The following is a 21,440-nucleotide window of genomic DNA, read 5'->3' on the forward strand; positions in this document are numbered from 1 at the left end:
TACCAGCACACAGTGTTTGCAATGACTCAACAGATGCCATGATGGATTTCAATTTTGATTCAAATCGTATGGCCCGCTTACCCAAAGGGTTAACTGGAGGAAGAGACCCAGACACAAGCACCTCACTGCACCCATCTTCAGCCTCACTATTGCTTTCGCTTGAGTTGTCAAAAGTGCTAGAGGAGCTTGTAGAAAAGAGCAAGCGTTGCAAGCCGGGGGTTGCCAATAACTGTGTTCCGATTATATTGTCATATGTGGCACTGCTTTAAAACTTGCTGAGCTTTGGAATTAGCATCTTGTTGAATCCAGGTGCCCTCTGCAATGTTTTTAAATTTAGCTATGCATTAGAATATAGCTTTTGTTTTTAATTAAGCAAGACACGAGTTAGCCACTGCTTTTAAAGTTAGCTGTGCATTCTATTCTAGAGTGCAGCCAATGTATTAAATCTAGGTGAATTTTAGAAGGTAGCCAAAGCATTGAATCGAGGCGAATTTTTGAGTGTAACCAATGTATTATATTAGGTGCATTTTATATAGCTAATGAGTAGAATTTAGGCATGCTTTGAATTCACTGCCTTCAGAATTCAGCTGCATCTACGCAACCAAGAAACCAGCCAGGACACACAGGTACGTATGACAGTCCATGCTTATGGAAACTAGCCGAAGGCACGGCCACCGACCCACACGCATCTGCAATCACACAATACTCTAAAACACATTGCACAACACCAATGCCATAAGAATGCAGCTATCCCCCTGATAAAAATGTGGTCTAGATTGATGGCTCTTCCCCACGGCCCTGCAATTCTCCTACAAGGGCAGCCAGAGAAGGATCAGCCATCTGCAAGACGCCTAGAAGATCATGAATCCGACCCCCCCCGAAGCTCGATCACCCATGAATCCTGAGAATACTACCGACTCGGACCTCCCAAAGTTGCCCAATGCTAAACCAAACTCCTGGTCCAGAGTCCCGAGGTTCAGAAGGAAGAAATAGCCTCATCCGAGGGAACCCCGTTGTCCATGATGAGCGAGAGAATGTCCTGACGATCGAGGCAACGGGCCCTACCCCACAGCCTATGCCCGCTTCCGAGGAACAATCCATCCAAGTCCTTGGAAGGCAATACCTACAATTTTAGCCATGTTGGCTATGAACAGCTACCTGCCCATGTTGGCCAAGGGGGGTGCCGAACCTACAAACCTGCCCCCCCCCCAGTTAAATCTCCACCACTCCGTGGGAGGCCGGAGCAAAAACTTCAATGGCAGGGAAATACGCATCCACAGTACCCACGAGATGCCGGCTGACGCACCTACGTCTCCCGCTCCCCCCACGGACACAGCGATACCCTCGCTTCTCACCCCAGATCACTCCACCCTGAAATTCGTCTCGCTTAATGTTAAGGACTAAACTCCCCAGCCAAACGCAAGTCAATATTGCAAAAACTCCAGGACGAAAATGCTGCGGTGGCCATACTGCAGGAAATGCACTTATTGCCAGCCGATTTTGGGCGCTTACGCTCCCACTTCTTCCCGAAACAATTCAGAGCTTCTGGAAACTCCAAGAAAGGGGGCACTGCCATTCTCTTCAGAAAGGGGTTGGACCCCCAGATACTGGACACGAAACTCTGCCCGGAGGGCCGATTTGTTGCTGTGAAATGCCTGCTACTCGGGGAGCTATACTCCGTTGTGTCAATATATGCTCCAAACTCAGCCCAAGCCGCCTTTTGCGATGCCCTATGTGCCACCCTCCCCTCCTTCCTAGAGGGTCAGGTTATCATTGGCGGCGACTTCAACTGAGTTCCGAACACCACAAAAGATAAATCCCACCCTCCATCTCCCGGAGACTTCACATCATCCCCATCACTCCTACAGCTATTCAGAACGCTGGAGGTGGTAGACGCACGGAGGAGAAAAATACTTTTCCCTCAGAAAAATACTTTTCATTCTACTCCCATGTCCATAGAACATTCTCTAGAATTGATCTCCTTCTGGTCTCCCCCCAGATCCTCTCGTTCACCAATGACGTTACCATAGGCCCACGGATTCTGTCGGACCATGGCCCGGTGACTTTGGAAATCCGGATTCAGGAACACCCCCCGCCCTGCCCAACGTAGATGGACGCTTTATGATCCAATCCTCAACTAAACGCTGCTTAGGGACTCAATTGCAACCACGATCAATAACTTTTTCCAGGAAAGCCCTATAGCAGACACCTCGCCCGCCAACACCTGGGATGCCATGAAAGCGGTCGTACGTGAGGAACCAATAGATCAAGGAGTAGCCTTCCACAAAGCCAGGCGTCAAACCCGCCTAGCCCTCGAAGACGACCTCCTGAAAGCAGAGCAAACTCAAAGAAAAAGGATGGTCCCCGAGAACCCAACGAGCCATTTGCGTAGCACAGAAAAAGATAGAAGCCCACTACGCCGAACACACAGCACACCAATTGGCAAAGGCCAAGCAATTCTATTATGCCAAAAACAATAAAGCAAACAAATTATGGGTAGCCAAACTAAAACAAAACAACATGATCATTGGACTTCGGGATACGCAAGGTAGAACCCAATACGCAGAGCAAGAGAAGCAACGTCTGGCAGCGGAGCATCTGAGACAGGTAATGACCGCCCCGCCACGAGACGTGAGCGAACAAAGGGAATACCTACGAAAAGCAGCACTCCCCCGAATCCTGGATTCAACCCGAGACCTCCTGGACGCTCCAATCTCCAGTGAAGAGGTAGATGAAGCCATAAAATCCCTTAACTCCCGGGCGCCAGGCCCAGATGGCTACACAACCAGGTTCTACAGGGTTTTCAAGCACCAGCTACTTGCCCCACTGGCATAACTATTTAACTCCTTTAGAGAAACTGGCGTCATAACCCCCTCCATGAAAAAGTCAATCACAATCCTTCTCCCCAAACCTGGGGGGGACCCGAGATGCCCAGCCTCATACAGACCCATCGCTCTTCTCAACATTGATGCCAATATCTACTCTAAGATTCTGGCAACTCGCTTAGCTCACATCCTCCCAGACATAATCCAACCTGACCAAAGTGGTTTTCTGAAGAACCGATCTACGGCCGACAACATCCGCAGAGCCCTGAACCTGGTGGACCTGGCTTCCCGAGACGCACAAGGGATTGTACTCATGGCACTAGACGCAACTAAGGAGTTTGACAAGGTGGATTGGACGTTTATGAAGCTTACCCTGGAGACATTTGGATCTGGGCCCGAATTCCGCACCATGAGCCAACTACAAAGCGCCCAAAACCCTTCTCAGAATCAATGGCAATCTCTCAGCCCCCATTACACTGACCTGCGGAACTAGACAGGGGTGCCCGCTGTCCCCGCTTTTATTCGCATTGATCATGGAGGCCTTCGCCCAACGAATTAGGCTGAACCACCTAATTAAGGGTCTCCAAGTGGGCCCCTCGCACCACGTGTCTCCCACCGTGTTTAACATTTTTACCAAGCCATTATTCGACAAGTTGGACAGACTGGGTGTCACCTACACTAACTATGCAGACGACACTCAGATCCTCATTCCCCTCTCGGGCAACTTCCTTGAAGACACGGCCTTGGTAAATAAGATATACCTCCTCATTCAGGCATGGATGGCCTCCCATGGCCTCTGCCTGAATGACGACAAAACGGAGCTCCTGATCCTAGGTTCAGACACAGCTACAAAAAAACTCGACCCCAACTATGCTTCCTTCAATATTAACAACAATATCATCAAAGTGATGCCGTAGTCAAAACACTAGGTTTCTACCTTGACGCGTCACTCTCCCTCAAAAAGCAAGTTTACCCCTTAGCATCCTCCACAGCTTACACTTGTAAACTGATCCGAGCATGTAGACCGTTTCTCTCCGAAACAAGCTGCATCACCCTGGCCAATGCACTTATATTATCCAAATTGGATTATTGCAATGCCCTCTATGCAGGCTCCAATAAATATATCACTGTCAAACTATAAAAGCCCCAAAATAATGCTCTTAGAGCAGCTCTAAATTTCCCTAACAGAATGCACATTTCCAGTTTCAGAAGAGACGTCCGCTGGCTTAAGATTAGTGACAGGATTCTCCTGAAAACACGCTCCCTCACATCTAAATGCCTTAATAACATAGCTCCACCCTATCTGACTGAAAGAATCACCAGAAGAATCTCCGCCCGTCCCACAAGATCGGCTAACATTAACACTCTCGAAGTGCCCAGATTCAAACAGGCTACAGCTGGCGGTGCCAGCTTCCCAGTCGTAGCTGCACAAACCTGGAACACACTCCCCCCTTGATCTGAGATCTGACCAACCCTACTCCAGTTTCAGGCGAAAAACTCTAACATGGATCTGGACCAATGAATCCACTACCACTCCTTAACCACCTTCCTCCTCCCACCCATACCTCTACTACCTGCTTATCAATGAATACTTTGTCTGCACGGTACTTGTTACCTCCTGTTGCTCGTTTCATTATCGCTATGCATTTATGTGACCACTATCCACAAAATTGTACTACCAACTTGTTTTTGCTATTTATTTGTAACTAAGCTATGAGTATACGTGTAATGTTCGCGCCCAGCTACCTTCGGGTTTGGCAGCGCAATAACAAATAAACAAACAAACAAACTGGCCCTCTACGCGGACGACGTCCTCCTAACCATCACAGACCCTGCAGCTCCTTGGCACATGCCTTGGCAGAACTAAACAGCTATGGAAGGGTCACAGGATTCATCATTAACTTTAACAAGTCGGCAACGCTGGGATTAGGGATCTCATCAAGAGAGCGAGAAGACCTGATCCCAATGTGCCCAATGCAATGGAAGACGAAGGCTATCAGCTACTTGGGGGTCCAGATCCCAGGTAAACCAACAGACGTCTACCGCATGAACTTCCCTACGCTCTTCCAAGAACTGGAAACTGACCAGAAGCGCTGTGCGTCCCAAGAGATTTCCCTGATGGGCCGGATCACAGCATGTAAAATGAACCTACTCCCAAGATTCTTGTACGCATGCTCCGCCCTTCCCGTAATGATCCCGACCCCAGCACTTCAGAACCTACAAGTCGGTCCCAGACCCACAGAAATACCAGATGGCAGCCCAACTAGCGTGCATCCAAGCATGGCAAACAATCACTAATCGCCGCAAATGGGTGGACATGGAACAATCGCGCTTGGCTCTTCCCCTACGCTTCCTCCCCTACATCCCACCAGCGACGAGATGGCAATGGCAGGACCTATTATTAACCACCAAGCATACTGTCGCTATATGGGACAAAACGCTGAAGCAAAAGAAGATCCCAAGGGGACTCAACCCCTCATCCCCGGTCTTTCTGAACCCAGCCTTTTCACCCGGAGCAGCTCCCCAAAACTTCAAAAACTGGATTGTGGGAGGATTGGAGACTGTGGGGCAACTTTTCGAAGGAGGACAACCACTTTCTTACGAACGATGTAAAGAAACCTTCCACCTTCAAGAAAAGGACAGGTTTACATACCTCCAGCTGCGCCATTGGTGCACCAACCCACACAACACACCAAGCAGCGACCAGCCCCCCACCCCTATAGAACTAACTCTCAAGGACCTACCAACCCGAGGCAAGATCTCTGTGCTATACAAGCTCCTCCAAAAAGACTTTCTCACCTCCAAATCTCGGTCCATGGCACAATGGGAGGCAGACCTAAGACACCCCATAGAGGACCAATCCTGGGTGGACATCTGGACCCGCACCCAATAGGCATCCGCCTGTGTCACAAATAGAGAATGCGCCTACAAAATTTTACTGCGCTGGTACTACCCCCCCTCTAAGACTCCACTACATGAACCATACGGTAGACCCAGAATAGTGGTGGCCCGCACATGGAAATGTGTAGAGGGCCCACTCATGCCCCTCTGGTGGGGCAAGCTGTGGGATGTGGTATTCGCAGAGAATGTGACAGCAGCCAGAGCGGGTCTCCTCCACCGCTTCCAGAACATTTGTAACCCTGTCCTTGAGTTTGATCAAGACTTCGCAGCATTAACATACAAACCCTAGCTGGCTAGGAGGGTGCTAGAGAGCTGGACCGCCCCACAGGAGCAGGAGCGAGGAGAGGGGACCTGAAAATGGGACAAACACAAGGAGGGTGGGGGGAAAGGGAGAAACACTCTTGTATAATAACGCATTCTAAATGTAGACATTAAGTGAATGTATTATTTTCCTGCCTTGTTAAAAAATAAACATATTTAAAAAAAAAAAAAAGTGGTCTAGCTGCACACACGATTCTCCTTCTCTCGCATACTCTCCAAACTACCTCTCAGCACCCATACACATGCCCACTCGACATGGGTGGCTAGCAGGGACATTGCCACCCATACCTACCTTTGTATTGACTAAAATCCAGGCACGCATTCCAAACTCCCGATGAATTTCCTATACCTAGGACTTTGGTCCCCCAAGGGCGTTCAACGTACAGAGTGATGAGAACATACTAATGGTAAGTGGCGCTATACATATACCAATTACAATAAGATACAATTTGAAATTTCAGAAAACTACAAGTCTCAGAATTCTAAGATAAGACTGGACCCGATTGCCTTCTCACGGAGGGCAACAGGATACCTGCTCCCATAGAATAAATGCTGTGTGATCCCAGTGCACACTCCAAGCTGTGTGCTGCCAGACTGGTCCACTTGGGAACTGAGGAGAAAATGGTATTCACCCACTCTTACGTACACCCATATTCATCCACTTATTTACCTACATAACGACATACACCCACCCACAGGACCATGTTCGCCCCTTCATGCATCCAAAAAAAACTATCTTGTTCAGCCGTTCACCTACTTACTCACACGTATTTATTATTTTTATTAACAGGGCAGACCTATTAGCTTTGCCAATGTTTGTTTGCTGGTTTGTGATAAAGCCAAATGTAACTGAACCAAAACCGAGAGATGAAAGACTCACACTTACAAATTCAGCACTGAAACTTCAACTTTGCATGTTATGTATACTTAGCCTCAGTGGTGTACCAAGCGGAAGGGTGGGGGGGCACCTTGCCCTCCAGTGGCTCTTTTCTGAGCCAGTTCTGGACACTGGCAGGGCAACGAGGGTGCAGACAAGAGTTCCTGCTCACCTTCATTGTCCTGGCAACAGGACACCTCCCATTCGGCACCCTCATTGTTCGAGCTCTGGGCAGCAGAGCAGCTCTCGCAGGGGCTGGACACTTTGCTGTGTGGCGACAGAGTATTACACTGAGAGCCATTAGGCACTGATGGGAGGGATGGAGGAAGGGAGGGAGGGGATACCATTAGCCAGGACTTTTGTCCCTTAAGAAATGTGAATGGGGGTGATCAGAAGTGAAAACGATGCATACTGCTGCATCCTTTATGAAATAATGACTACTGCTACCCAGGGTAGATTTGTTAAGCTCCCATTAATCTGCATGATGCTGTTGTAATTTTGCATACAGGATGGGTACAATAAAACTAAAGCCATACTCTTATTGCTCACATATTTCTATGATGCTGTTCATAGTGTAACGTTAGTTTATTTTGAAACTCTAGTTTATTATTGTGAGAAACCAGAAGGTGCATCACCCACTAGTCCCCAGGGATCTGTCACACAGGTGGCCAGTACACGGCCATAGCTCTTGGATCCAGTTTGGGAGGATCTCCTTGGTGAGGGGTCTTAGAGGAATGGGAGTGGGACACTGGATGGTGAGACGTGGTATTGCCTTCCTTGTAGCACCTTAAGATATTTAGGAACTCTAGCCCCCCACTTTTACAACATGAACACTTTCTCACGGACAGCCCACTATGAGAGAAAACAGACGAACACCCGAGCCGTATACCGGACATGTCCCAATACAATGGTCAGGCGATGCCAGGCAATTACTGACCATCACACACACACCTGACTTCCATTACACTTCCCCACATGGATGAAAAGAGGAGCACGAGAGCGCACTCTGAGCCAGGCAAAGCACACAAGGAAACAGCAGTTCGTTGACAGAGAGAAAAGACGGCAAAATCGATGGAGGGAAATTCCCTTGACCTTTTCCACAAGGAATCGTTACTTTTTTTCAGAGATCTCGAGAACAGAAAGCGTAAGATCTCAAGAACAGAAAGCATAAAACCAGGCTAAAGAATCCTGCAGTGTGTGTCGGAGATTCCCGGTGCCCTCCTGCGTCAATAATCAAGGTGGGGCGAATCACCAGCCGCTGTGGTTCCTATCTTGGCTCTAAGAGCAAAGCAGTGTCAGTGAAATCAACACAGCCGGTGAGTTGGGGAGACTGATACAAGACCTGTGTGTGTTGAAGCCAAGGTTACTAGTAGCAACATTGTATGGCGAGCGCTGGAACGAACATTATTCAAACGTGTGTGATAAGAGGCGCAAGTGAAGTTGAACTGCTGAGTGATTGAACTTTAAAGCAAGCTACAATACCTTTGACAGAGTGGTCCGGCACCACGTGGGTACTCAATCGAAGGTCTCTAATGTATCCAGCTGAGAAGTGATAAAAGTAGATAAAATTGGTCCGAGCCCAGCGGAGGGAGATCAATTGAAAGAGAATGAATAAATGTGAATCAAAGTGGTCCTGTGACGGGTCAAGCGAAATCCTGCACGCAGTCGAAAGTCTTCGATTTTGATGAAGTAGAGAAAGTTTGGAAAAGTACATGAATTTGGTCTGAGCCCGGCAGAGGGAGACCAATTGAAAGTTGTGTGTTAAAGTGGGACTGAGCCCGGAGGAGGGGGACCCGGGGTGAACAGAAAATCACCCGAGAAGTTGTATAAGTGGAAATCCTGAGAAGAAAGGAACAATGTTTTGTCATGTTGCATCAGGCCCTCTAAAATAAGAGACTTTGAATGGCCAAGAAGCTTTGACACAGAAGGCCCTGGTGTGGCAGTTTGGAACTGCATCCTCGTGCTAGAGAAGCCAGAGAGTGTGCTCAGCCCAAGTGTGCTGCCTTGTTCTGTTTGAAAACGCGGGGAAGGGAAGCCAACGGCTTGAGTACCCTGACATAATCATATCTTGAATACTTTTCTTTTGCATAACATTGTTTGCCACACTATTTGTTTTCAGAAGTAAGGATTGGCAATAGGTTTATTAGGATAGGCCCTTTTATTTTGACAGACTCGACTTGGACTGCGTTATTATTTGATGGTCGTAGCTTGCTCCCATCTTTAGATTTAGGATTAGATAGCCGTTTTTCAAAACCAATTGAAGTTCAATAAACAACCTTGAACTGTGATCACTTGTGTCTGTCTTACATTATGTAATATGGTTTGCTGTGCAAGTATTGCTATACATAAAGTATTATTTAAGCACATGAAATGCAAAGCAAAACCTTAATCAATATTGTTAACACGTAGACCTGGGAAGATATGTTCAGTTGCTTAAATTGCCCACATCCCGGTTTTACCATTTAAACTAAGTGTGTCATCCTGGGCAAATCATTTAATCACATTGTGTCTCATCGGCAGCTCTGTAAGTTATTCACTTCATAGCATGCTATTATTTTTTTTTAAAAGCCTAATGACTATAGAGGTGCTCCATATATAATAATAGTGGAATTTATATATTTTGCACCACAAAGTTTTTTGCCACTTGGCTTCCTTATGGCAACTTATTCTAAAGTCACTTCCATGGTGCTGCCAAGTATCAAAGACTGGTGATGCTCCTTGCAAAGTAATTTTCTGTGAAGTCACTTCTGTTGGTGCAATCCATATGCAAATTAGGAGGTTTGCATGCATTGTGCCACAGAGCCTGGACAGGCTCTAATAGATGTGTTTCCTGCATCTGTAATGGTCCTGCAGTTTTATTTTTGTTGTTGGTATGTGTTAAAATGCCATCTGCCACGGTTACCAAAAACGTTGATTGGTGGGGTGCAAATGATACTGTATGGAACTGCGCTCATTGCAGGGCGCTTCTGATGCGTTACTGGCTACAAAAAGAGCTTGTGGCCAATCACATGGAGGTGTGGTCGGAGAGAAAGTATTCAGGGCAAATCCTATACGTATTGATATCGGGTTTGGGTTTTTTTTGTAAAAAAAAAAAAATATATGGGTGGTAGGGTGGGCATACTCTAGGTGAAAAAGGGATGGGAGTCAATAACATCATTGCTCTGGTTTTTCTTCTACAAAACGTAGGCAGGTCTGACCAGACAGTGTGGGTGCTCTGCCTTCAGCTCCAGTCCAGCAGGCATTCACTAGTCCGACTTCAGAAAGAAATGATCTGACTTCTTTCTGATGATGTCGGACTAGTTAATGCACCCAGGGACTTAAGAAAGTAACATTCTAGTCGCAGCCCGAGCGCAGACCTGCATCATATGGGGGTGCAGGAACGATTCCATGTCAGTTTAGCATTATTTTTCCATGGTGCATTTGAGGGGAAACGTAGCAGGACTTTTTTCGTGGCTCACTTCCAGTCCAACCCTTGCAATGCTGGATACTCCCCAGCTTAGCATCATGGCAGTGGTGCACAGTATAAGTCACAATAACATAACTTCTACAATGGGATACAATGTCTAAATGAAATACAAGTTTTCTTTGCAAACATAAGGTTCACTTGATGCGAGAACTAAAAATAGGCATGTATGGACAGATGTTGTCCAGTGTGAACAGGATTGTCTCCTGTATCCATAGGGTGCCCTGCCCTGAATCCATCGGGTGAACTGGGGACCAAAGGAGGCTCTGGAGATAGTTCAAAGTGGCTCCATTTTACACATGTAAGGCCACAGGTAAGCGTTGCTATTTTGGTTGCGCCACAGCCTCTAAAGCCGCCACCAGTCAGTTAGCAGGACCCAGCGCGACCGCTGCGCTCCCCCTACATCCTATCTCACTTCCTGATCCCCAGTCCCACCTCCCTCACCCTACCCCAGGCCCCGATTGGCTCACCTCTCCTTATGCCAGACCCTACCTGGCCAGCCCCTGCAGCTAAGGGTGGCTCCTAAGCAGCAGTTCCAGACAGTGTCTGAATGGGAGACCAGTGGGCAGGTGTCAACCAGGAGCAATCACCAAGGTAGGTGTGGCTTGGGTGGGGAGTAGAGCAATCACTCTACTCCAAAAGCCCTGCCACTCTACCTATCCTCAGAACACAGCACAGCAGATTATTACTAACCAGATTCGAAACTAGTAAGGATTTGGAATTGTACCCGAGTCACACCTAGAGAGGACTGTGTTTTTTTTGTGCCTATGCCGCATTAAAATAGAACTATGAATTTTAGTCTGCATAGCATCCAGAGAGGATTGTGAATATTACCTTGAGTCACACCGTGAGAGAACCCACAAAACGAGTGTGCCTCTCTTCAGACAACAATGCTAATAACCAACCCTACTAAAACCTCACCCCTCTTCATACACCTCTCAAACTCTAACTAAACACAACCATTCCTCTAAAAACCACACACACACTTCACTACACTACAACAGCAATCATACCGCAGATAGCCTTACACAACAGCGCACGACCGATACCGACCGGATACCACACTGATAAGCCCAGCGAACAGTGTTAACCAAACTGAAACTGCCAACAGCACATCACAGCTCCCTTCCTCTTTCTCCAAACTTTGTCCTAACCCTGGTCTAAAAGGATGACTTTAGATACCATCCTGGGGTCATCTTGATGATCATCAAACTACACTAGAAGTCATTCCCACATCATCAGACGTCATCACGCTGTTAAAGTCATCAGCAAATATCTCAGAATGGTGGGTGATGATTTGGGGATGAGCTTAGGATGACTTAATGAATATGCTAACATCATCCCCATTTTAGAAAACTCTTTGTTCCTGATGCTTTTAGGATGACCTACTGATCACTTCAAGAGATTGCACGTTTGTCCCTGATGATTTGGGGACGATTCTGGGATGACCTGCCGATTACTTCAAGAGCATTGCCATGAAACAGGTTTGTTCTTGATGATTTGGGGATGACTTACTGATTACTTCAGAACAGTAAGTTTGTAGGATGATATGCAGACCAATACAGATTGTAATTCTGCTTTTGCTTAGTTGCACTTATGCTGAATGATCCCCCACCATGGCAAGGATAAAGCTTGAGACTATGTTGGGCCAAAGTGGAAGCCAGAGGCCTAAACATAGAATGCACGCGTGAGAATCCTTTGCCATCCCAGTCAAAAGCAGGCACCCATCACCCTCACAAGCCCCAATGTGGCATGGATAAAGCCTGAGACGGTTGGGCCAAAGTGGAAGAAAGAGGCCTAAACATAGCATGAACCCACTGGGTGAGAATCCTTTGCGATCCCAGTCAAAAGCAGGAACCCAGCACCCTCACAATCAATACATTTCCATGCTGACTTGTTAGGTACAAATTGGTGTAATCCCACTGTGTGAGACTACAAAACACTTATCTGCTTGGTATTAGGTAAGCCCACCTTTTGGTATAGGTCTGAACTACACAGGTTGGCAGTGTGACTGAGCAGTCAGGCCTCTCTCAAGAGGGATAACTGAGCTGTAGAGCTGTACAAATGAAATATGTAAATACAAGTAGCCAAGTAACACTTACACTCAAGGTTTCAGTTATAAATAGTTTATTTAATTAACATCAATTTTTAAATAAGCGTGCAATTCATGTAACAATGTAAATATACTTTAAAATTACTTTTCAGAATCAGAGCAAGTTAGTGGATAATCTTTGGATATGCTTCATGCACAATTGCTACACCCTGGGGTGACTTCAATCACAAGGACAGTAATGGCATTTATGTATCACACTAGGTTGCATAAAGGAAAGGTTATAGGAAGGAAAAAGGTTAAACAGGTTCTCAGTATATGTGAGGACAACTATATCTTCCAATGAAATCTAGACAAGCCTTTCGCAGCAGCAACAGTCTAAAACAAGTTACTACCTATGAGGGACAAACCATATCAAAGTCAGTGGGCTAGAAGAGTCTGCAGGGAGCCAGGACAGCCAAAGTCAATTTGAAACAGTCTTTGGAGCGGAGGTACTTCTTAGAATCAAAAGGCTTGAACAAAGTTAGAGAGTTTGTTAGAAAATCACTTGTAGGGTCACAAGCTATGAAAACAGATTTGGAATCAACTCTAAAAGTAAGCCACTGCAATTCCCAACTGAGAAAAGCAAGGCTACAAGACAATGAAGTAAATACCCTAAGTCTAAACAGTACCTCTGGTTTGAAGAAGAGTGGTCCAGCTGGCTTCAGTCCTGCTACAGCGTTACAGACCCTGTGTTCCTGAGCCTTAGTTGTGGGGACAAGAGGGAGGACATCTGTAGGGCTCCTGCAGTGGTACTTCGGAGGTCATTGGCAGCTACGGGCTCTTTTCGGTTTCAGCGCTTAGTAAACAGCACTGTTGCTGATCTCTGGTACCGGTTGGGCTTCCTTCACTCATTGGGTCTGGTGAGGGGACTCTAGCTCTGGGTCGTCCTGCTTCTGGAGGGTCCTTCGGGGACTCCTGGAGCTTCTAGCCGGATTTCAGACATTTCACTCGACTACGGATTGCTCGACCCATGGCACTTGGTTCTTGCAGCAATGAAGAAGTACAGCCAGACAGGGAAGATGGTCCAGTGGAGTTCGTCTCTGGGTTAGTTGGTCCCACTAACCCAAAGGGAGAAGTCGTCCATTCCAAAGCTTCTCTGTCTGAAAAGGGAGTTTCAGCACAGCAGCAGGGCTTCACCAGGCAACTCAAAGGTCCAGGAGGATGCAGCAAGCTTCGTTCACGGTTTCTTCGTCGGGTGTTTCTCCCAGTGGTCGACTCTGCCTCTAGTCCCAAAACCCTCGATTTTTAAGCAGGTTTCTCCCCTTCATGCACAGCCTAGGCTGTCAATGACACATCAGGGTCGCTGTCCTGAAAGGACAGCCAGCCAGCCAGCCAGGACTGGTTGCATTCAGGCATTCCTAGAGACAAAGAACAGGGGAGTTTCGGGACCCTCCCTCACATCCTGTCCTTCCAGACACATGGAAACAGAGGAGGGCCTTAGGGCTGAAGTGCGCCAAAGGCAAGACAAACAAAGGGCTCCAATCTGTTTGACGCACAGAGTAAAACCCAAGAAAGACCTCACAAACAGAAAATTGCAAAAAAGGAAGACAGGGGCCATTTTATAAAATGGTCACCCCTGGGTACTATACTGCAGCTGGGGGTTCAGCCTGCTGTAGAAAAGCACAATGGTAGGAAAAATTAAACCACTGCCACTAGCCATTTAAAATTAGGGAGGGCAACATACAAATGTTACATGAGAATGTAGGATAAGGAGCTACTAGGTAACCCCCCAGCACTCCACTTAAGATGGTGTGTGCTGGACCCACAAAGAGAAAAGGTAAGTAAAGTCAATTACACTTTACTATTCTTGGGAACAGTAGCTTACACAAGAAAAGGTATTTTCAACCTTATGAGAAATTTAAAGGATTTCTCAGTGACACTGCACTGAAGGTGCTGTGTATCACCATACAAAAAGTAGATGCATATGGAGTTTGTCAGACTCCAAAAACAGTGAAAGCACATAATACAAAGGTCAAAACACATGAGGCAGTGGGAAAAGGGTCTCACTCAATCCAGGGTTAAAATTAAAAAGTCCTACAATCCAGCAAAAGAGCTGGGAGTCTCTAAGGTTGAAGGGAATTAGCACAGAAATGATAATTCTCCCCAACATCACTGCACCAATATATGGCAGTATTCACATGCACTCCTTCACCCATTATTGGATTTTGCGCAAAGCAAACATGGATAATCAACAACCATAACAAAAAGTACCTCCAGGATAAAAATAAAAAAACAAAAGAAAAGGATCCAAAAAAGAAAGAAGCAATAAACAAACAGAACCACAAAGTCCCATCAACCGAGGTCTCAACTATCCACAACCTACCAAATACAAGCAACAAGAAACCACAAACAGCAAAGACTAAACCCAAAAGACCATGAAAAACACCAATCGAAAGAGGACACCCACTAAGGAATACAACCCACGCATCGCCACAAGAAAGACAAAGAAGTCAGAAAAGACAACAGAAATAATAAGAAATCCCAAACCACTCGGGAAGGCATGGACAAGCATGATCCCACAACCCCAAAAAACTCGACAAACATCTGAGATGGCCCATAGAGAAATACAAATAACAGAGCAAAGACAGACTACAATGCTAGCTACCTGTTCACATACGACAACGTGGTAAACAAAAATAGCACAGCAACAACGAACCGACAGCCAACAAGCTTCATGAATACAGACCCAACCAGGACACAAACGGATGACAACTAATAAACCATCACAACCCGGTTTTCACCATGGACAATACCCCAACCAGAACAGCAAATTGGAAACCATCACACTCACTCTACACCCCCTATATCACCAAGGCTGGAACAACAGAGGGGTAGCTACCCTACTTACCACCCGGAAACGAACCAACCCCGCCATAAACCTCATCGGTCTACTCGACAAAGAGACTGACCAACAAAGAACCACCCCACCCAAAAGACTCAACCGGGGAAAACCCACCTGGAACGGAAACCCAACCAACACCACAACGGTCAGAACAAACAATACTAACAACAACACAAAAGGTAAATCCAGCAAACTACACTGCAGCCTCCTCAACATTAGATCCATGGCAAAACACTCAACAGAAATCAATGACCTCCTAAGCGAAGGAGAAACAGACGCTTCCTTACTGAAACCAGGCTATCAGATAACTATAAAGCCATCGCGAATGAAGCAATACACGACAATTATAAATGAATACACGCCAACAGAGAAACCGAAGAGGAGGTGGAATCGTAATTATACACAAAAAACACGCCTGAGCATCTCGAATCATCACAACCAACGATGAAGACTATGAATCCCTCCAAATCAAGATAGAACTCAACGACCAATTTGCAACAAAACTAGCGGACGAGGCCGCCATGCTATCAACCAACCACAACAACCTAGCTGAAAGAGTTCCCACAGATACAAACATAGATACAACAGAAGACACACTCAACAATTGGATCACCAAGGCCATTAACCAATTAGCACCAGCTAAAACATTCAAAGCAACACCAAAAAAACTGGCAGCAAAACGGTTCACAGAAGAACTGAAAAAACGTCCCAAAAAAACAACTGCAAAATGGAAACAAAATGGAGAGAACAATACAGCAGACAAGTCTAAATAAAATACCAAAGACAACTCAAACTGCACAAAGCAACAGTCCTCAAAGCAAAAAAAATTAAATAAATAAATACTACGCCACAGAATCGGCAAACAATTCACAGAAAGAACTCCATCACCACCCCTACACACTTTGTGACAGACACTTACACCAGAGCAGGGTGTGTGTAGTAGCTGTACAGCAGTTACTGTCTCTGCAAGCATTAGCCGGCACTATACATATTAGTCACTTACACCAGAGCAGGGTCTGTGTAGCAGCTGCACAACAGTTACTGCCTCTGCGAGCATCAGCCTGTGCAGGTATTATATAAGTAGTCATTTACACCAGAGCACGGTCTGTGTAGTAGCTGCACAGCAGGTACTGCGTCTGCAAGCATTATCCGGCACAGATATATATATATATATATATATGTTACCATGGTTACCACTGTTGAAACCACTTGGGAGATCATGTAATGATAACATTATCGGTATCACAATACTTTAAACTTTGCCCTCCTCAATCCCACTTAACGCTAATTCGGTGTGACAGACCATGTAAGTCAATCAACTGGTCTACAGTTACCCGTAGGAAATGTACTGCTTTAGTAAATCGCGATCTCTGAAAAGGTTATGGGAATGACCATCTTGAGAATGCTATAATTCTAAAATGGAACTTTAAAATGATTGCATCTCATCTGTTGAAAATTTCTGAGATGAAGGGTTCTCATAACATAAGTAAAATTCAGGGAGCACAATGTAGTGCTGAGATAAACTTACTCAAGAGGAAGAAAAACGCTGATCTCCGTGAGGCAAGGAAGTCAAGGTTGAGTCTCATCAATTCTGAGTATATACTAAGTAAAAAGAAAATTATATCTACTTACAAAGGTGCACTAAGACAGATTTGTGTACTAAACAATTTAAAGTAAAACCAATTAATGATTGATCTTTTATGCAAGCGTAAACCAAAAGACATCTGGAGAATCTTAAGATCGATAAAGAAGAAACACGTGAATTTGACTCAGGAATTGATGGCTCAACTTGGACCTCTTTCTTTCTTGCAAAGTTTGCTCTTCCTGATGAATTTAGATCTTTACAACTCCCACCCGAATGTCATCTAATTCCGAATCACTGCCGTTGGGGTCAGATGCAATACTAAAATTGAATGGATCCAAATGTGCAGGTCCTGATGGTCTTCCACCTTGTCCGATTAAAGATGATCCGCTCTTTTGGACAACTATTTTTAAGACCATCTTCCAAGACATTTTTTGAGCAAAAATTATTCCAAACTCTTGGCTTACGTCAATCATAATTCCACTCCACAAAAAAGGGTCCATTTCAGATCCTAATAATTACAGACCTGTGGCCATTATTGACGTTGCAGCAAAAAAATTTGCTTCCCTTATTTTACAAAAATGTGAAATTTTCTGCCGAAAAAATAACTGTCTACATCAAGCTCAAGTAGGATTTCGTAGAGGCATGGGAACCCACCCCTCTTAACGCTTGCATTCTTGGACACATCATTGTGCATGCTAATTGTCCTGCCAATAGCCCCATCCTTGTTGCTTCCCTTGACTTAAAAGCAGCCTTTGATTGTGTGATAAGAAGTAAGCTCTGGGAAAAACTGTGTAAAGCTCATTTTCCACAATACCCAATTACTTCAATAGAAATGCTACACTATAAAACGAACTTTAAGGTTAGAATCAACCGGGAAGGGTCACTCACTGAAGCCATTCCAAGTTGGACGGGGGTTAAACAAGGATGCAATCTTGCAGCCATCCTCTTTAACCTCTATCTGGCCGACATTGAGGAAATATGGAATACGGATAAATCTTTTGCAGTGCGTATTGGAGCCTTTTTGTTATCATGGTTAGCGTACACAGATGATATTCTGCTGCTTGATCGTACGCAATCAGGTCTCCAAATGAACTTAGAAATCTTTCTGCAATATTAACAATTTAACCGTAAATCCTCAAAAATCCAACATAATCATATTTTCTAACAAGAAAAAAGTTCGACACTTTGCTTGGAAGATCTCCCATTGCTATTTCTATTAACTTACCTTATTTAGGACTCATTTTAACAAATCAAATGACATTCAAAAGAATGAAAGAACTCCTGATGGTGAAGGTCCTTCCTTTAAAGTGCCAAATGAAAACTTTATTACACAAAATCTACACATTTTCGTTAAATCCACTTTTTGAAATCTAAAAAAAGTTGAGGCAATTATGTTATATGGTGTGAAATTATTTCTGTATGATTTGGGACCCCTTTTGGATAATTTACAAGGTGCTATGTGGAAATATACTTTGGGCTTACCAGCTTCAATGCCGAATGCTATTGTTAGACACGAACTAGGCCTCATCTCTTTATCAGCCAGATATAACTGATGTTTACTTTCAAACTTTTCCAAAATTATGGTTTCACCAAAAAACTCTTTGTATATCGGGTTGAACAAGATGCTAATTAGCAATAATCCACCATCAATGGCTTGGTATAAAGCAAAAATGTTTTTGTTACTTGAGAAAATTAATATTTCTGTTGATGATCTAGAGTTGTTTCAAGTGAAAATTAAGAAAAAACTGTTTGAATGTGATTGGGCTGAGAATTGTTCAAAAATGCAAAGTTATTCTTCATTTTCTGAATATTCGAAATTCCTACATAAACAAGTCTTATCTAACACTGTGTCCTTGCGCTAAAGTACATAGAACTTTCATGTTATTCCGATTTGACCTATTTCACACAAGGGTCAGAATGAAACATTGGCATAAGAGTACATCTGATAATAATACGGAAATACTCAGATTCTGCAATTTAGCAAAGGAATCTTTAAAACATCTCTTTATTTATTGTCCTTAATTTGAAAATGATCGGTGTAAAATCATTAATAATTCGTCCATGCAAATACGATCTTGGCTAGAGAATGGGTCTGGTTAACATGTATGTGGTGAGCAACAAGTGCTTCTATTATTAAAACAACTAGATTGGCAAATGTTATAGTGAGTGAAATTGAAAGAGTTATCTAGATGGAAAGAAAAACGACGCTTTTTCAAGGTGATCTATGTGCCTGGATTATCTTAAATCGAAATTTTATATTGTTGTCATAATCTAACAATGGATTTTCTTTTTATTATTTGTAAAGGTCTTTTGTACTAAAAACAAATACATATAGTAACTTACACCAGAGCACGGTCTGTGTAGTAGCTGCACAGCAGTTACTTCGTCTACGAGCATTGCAGAGCCTGAACCCTACCGTAAATGAGCTTCGAGCAACTACTGTGTCTATAATTACAACAGGCTGTCCCGTGTAATTTCAAAACCAGATGTTTAGAAAATCACGTACTTACAATATTTAATTTCAACAAGTGATAAGTACAATACAAGGAATTACAGCTTCAACGTGCATTCCTAGAGGTTGCAAAAGGACTCCTCTTAACAATATAACAACAAAGGGGTGAGAACGTCCAAGTTGATGGATGCTAAAAGAAAAGCATATAAAATTAACTACAAGAGCTGGATCGCATGCACTCACCTGATGCTGCCTGGAAACTGCGCATACGCGTTTCCTAAAGGGTAGTTTTCTAGTTCCCATTCGAGAAACGGACCCTAGCAACGCTCGCCTTCACTTCATCACGTGGACTGCTCTGCATCACGTGGGTTTCAACGTCCGCTTCATTATGTGGGCTGCTCTTCATCACGTGGATTTCAAGTCAACGTCCGCTTCATCACGTGGATTTAAGCGTTCAATTCGTCATCTGTTTTGCACGAGAGGGAAGGGAGGGCGGCGTTGCGGAGCGATTCTTCCGTTGCAAAGAACTCTGCGTTTAGTGAAAGTACAGGCGGATTCAGTTTTAGTTTTTTTCGTTATTTCAGTGTTTTTTGAGGATATGTAATGTGCATCAAAGGGGTGAGGCAATATTGGGGAGGGGGTATTTCTGTGTATTTTGGGGGGTGAGATTTACTTAAAGTACAGGTGGATTCAGTTGGTTTTGGGCTTTTCTCGTGCAGATGTGCGATTTGCCCGTGGGAGATGTGTTTTATGGCGTGGGGCTGGGCACAGTGCGTTCCTCCTATCCCAATGGGACTTCCACAGTACCAGTGAACAGTACAGGGAACGGCTAGTTATCCTCCCCGCTGGAGGAGGAGGGAGGGGGTTGCAGCATTTGGTATGTGCAGCAGATGGGGATATGTGTCTTATGCAGACAGGCGCATATGGGTACGAATTACCAGCATAACAGTTCAGTTCTTTATTTCTCCTGCATGGGGTACCATTTGGAATTCCCCGGGGAGGGGATTGTGCATTTACCCCTTTGCAATGTGTGCAAGAGAAAGCTAAACGGAGGCCTTGTATTGCTTTCATTATCAATCACACAGTTAAAGTCCCTATGAGACCCGCAAGCATTGTGTTTGTTTTAAAGTTTGCCGATAGTTTCTGAAATGCCTTTAAGGCATAACGCCGTGTATCTGTTATGTCGTCGTGAAGTTTTCACGTGGGACGTCGTCTACGTGCTTAGGAAGAGGATCGCGGAGGAAGGAGCGCTCCATGCCGTGCATGGGCAGGTATTTATTTATAAGCCGCTTATTCATTTCGGCAAAGCGCCTGGTATATTTGATATTTTTTATTTACATCGAACTCATACACAGGTGTTTAGCAGCAGGAAGGGAGGGGAACGGGGGAGAACAAAACACAGATGGGTTTGTTTTTCCTATTTCGATTTTAGTTGCACCAACAGCGGATCTTTGTGTGTCTTCTTGGCTGGTATCCCCATCCTTGGCTCCACCCAGCCCCAAACAGAAGTGCTTTATGGCCGTGCGGCCGCACACGCCGAGGGAATTTCATGGCAGATTCAGCTGCCGCCATCTACCACCTTATCCAGTGGTGGAAATGAGAACAATTTAGGGGGGGGGGTGAAGGGGATGGTTTGGGGGCGGAGCTGGCAGTTGACCTCCGATCAAAGGAAATGTCCAAAATAATAGTTTTAAACGTCGCAATTTCTTTCATGCTGCTGCTTTTCCAAACTATATAGCAATTCCACTTCTATGGCACGGGTGATGTTACTTCACTATGTTAATAATAGTTTTGACCAGTGTTGCTGAGTAAATATTCTTTAAAATGCACAATTTGCATCCCATTTTATAATAATAAAAAAAACCTCTTCACCCCCCATGGGTACTATTCAAACAGGGTTAGAAAAGCAATGAATTGCCATTTACAACTATGGGCCACTTTTTCATTGGTGCCCGAGACAATTTTATGGCGCAGTCCGACCCGCACATGTACACGGGAGCAAACCGTACCAGCCATCTGTGCACCTAAACTACCAACGGCAATGTTAGTCTACACTGTGATCTCATGCAGAGCAGTATTTTA

The 21,440-nt window shown here is 44.8% G+C and overlaps 1 protein-coding gene and 1 long non-coding RNA gene across 3 annotated transcripts in view; one reads left to right on the forward strand and one right to left on the reverse strand.

The window, feature by feature from the left end:
• INTS2 (integrator complex subunit 2) overlaps positions 1–19,701 on the reverse strand; it is a 1,100,863-nt gene extending 1,081,162 nt beyond the window's left edge. For both annotated transcript variants that reach the window (XM_069615090.1, XM_069615089.1), the window contains exon 1: positions 19,602–19,701. The gene's annotated coding sequence lies outside the window, so the exon portion shown is untranslated. The remainder of the gene's footprint in view (positions 1–19,601) is intronic.
• Positions 19,702–19,838: 137 nt separating this feature from the next.
• The window catches only part of LOC138488250 (uncharacterized), a 28,957-nt gene continuing 27,355 nt past the window's right edge, over positions 19,839–21,440 (forward strand). Inside the window, exon 1 of the long non-coding RNA XR_011274624.1 lies at positions 19,839–20,629. This is a non-coding gene — a long non-coding RNA (uncharacterized lncRNA). The remainder of the gene's footprint in view (positions 20,630–21,440) is intronic.

Source organism: Ambystoma mexicanum, chromosome 9 (assembly GCF_040938575.1).
Source record: "Ambystoma mexicanum isolate Mex_15411 chromosome 9, UKY_AmexF1_1, whole genome shotgun sequence".
NCBI classification, from domain to species: Eukaryota; Metazoa; Chordata; class Amphibia; order Caudata; family Ambystomatidae; genus Ambystoma; species Ambystoma mexicanum.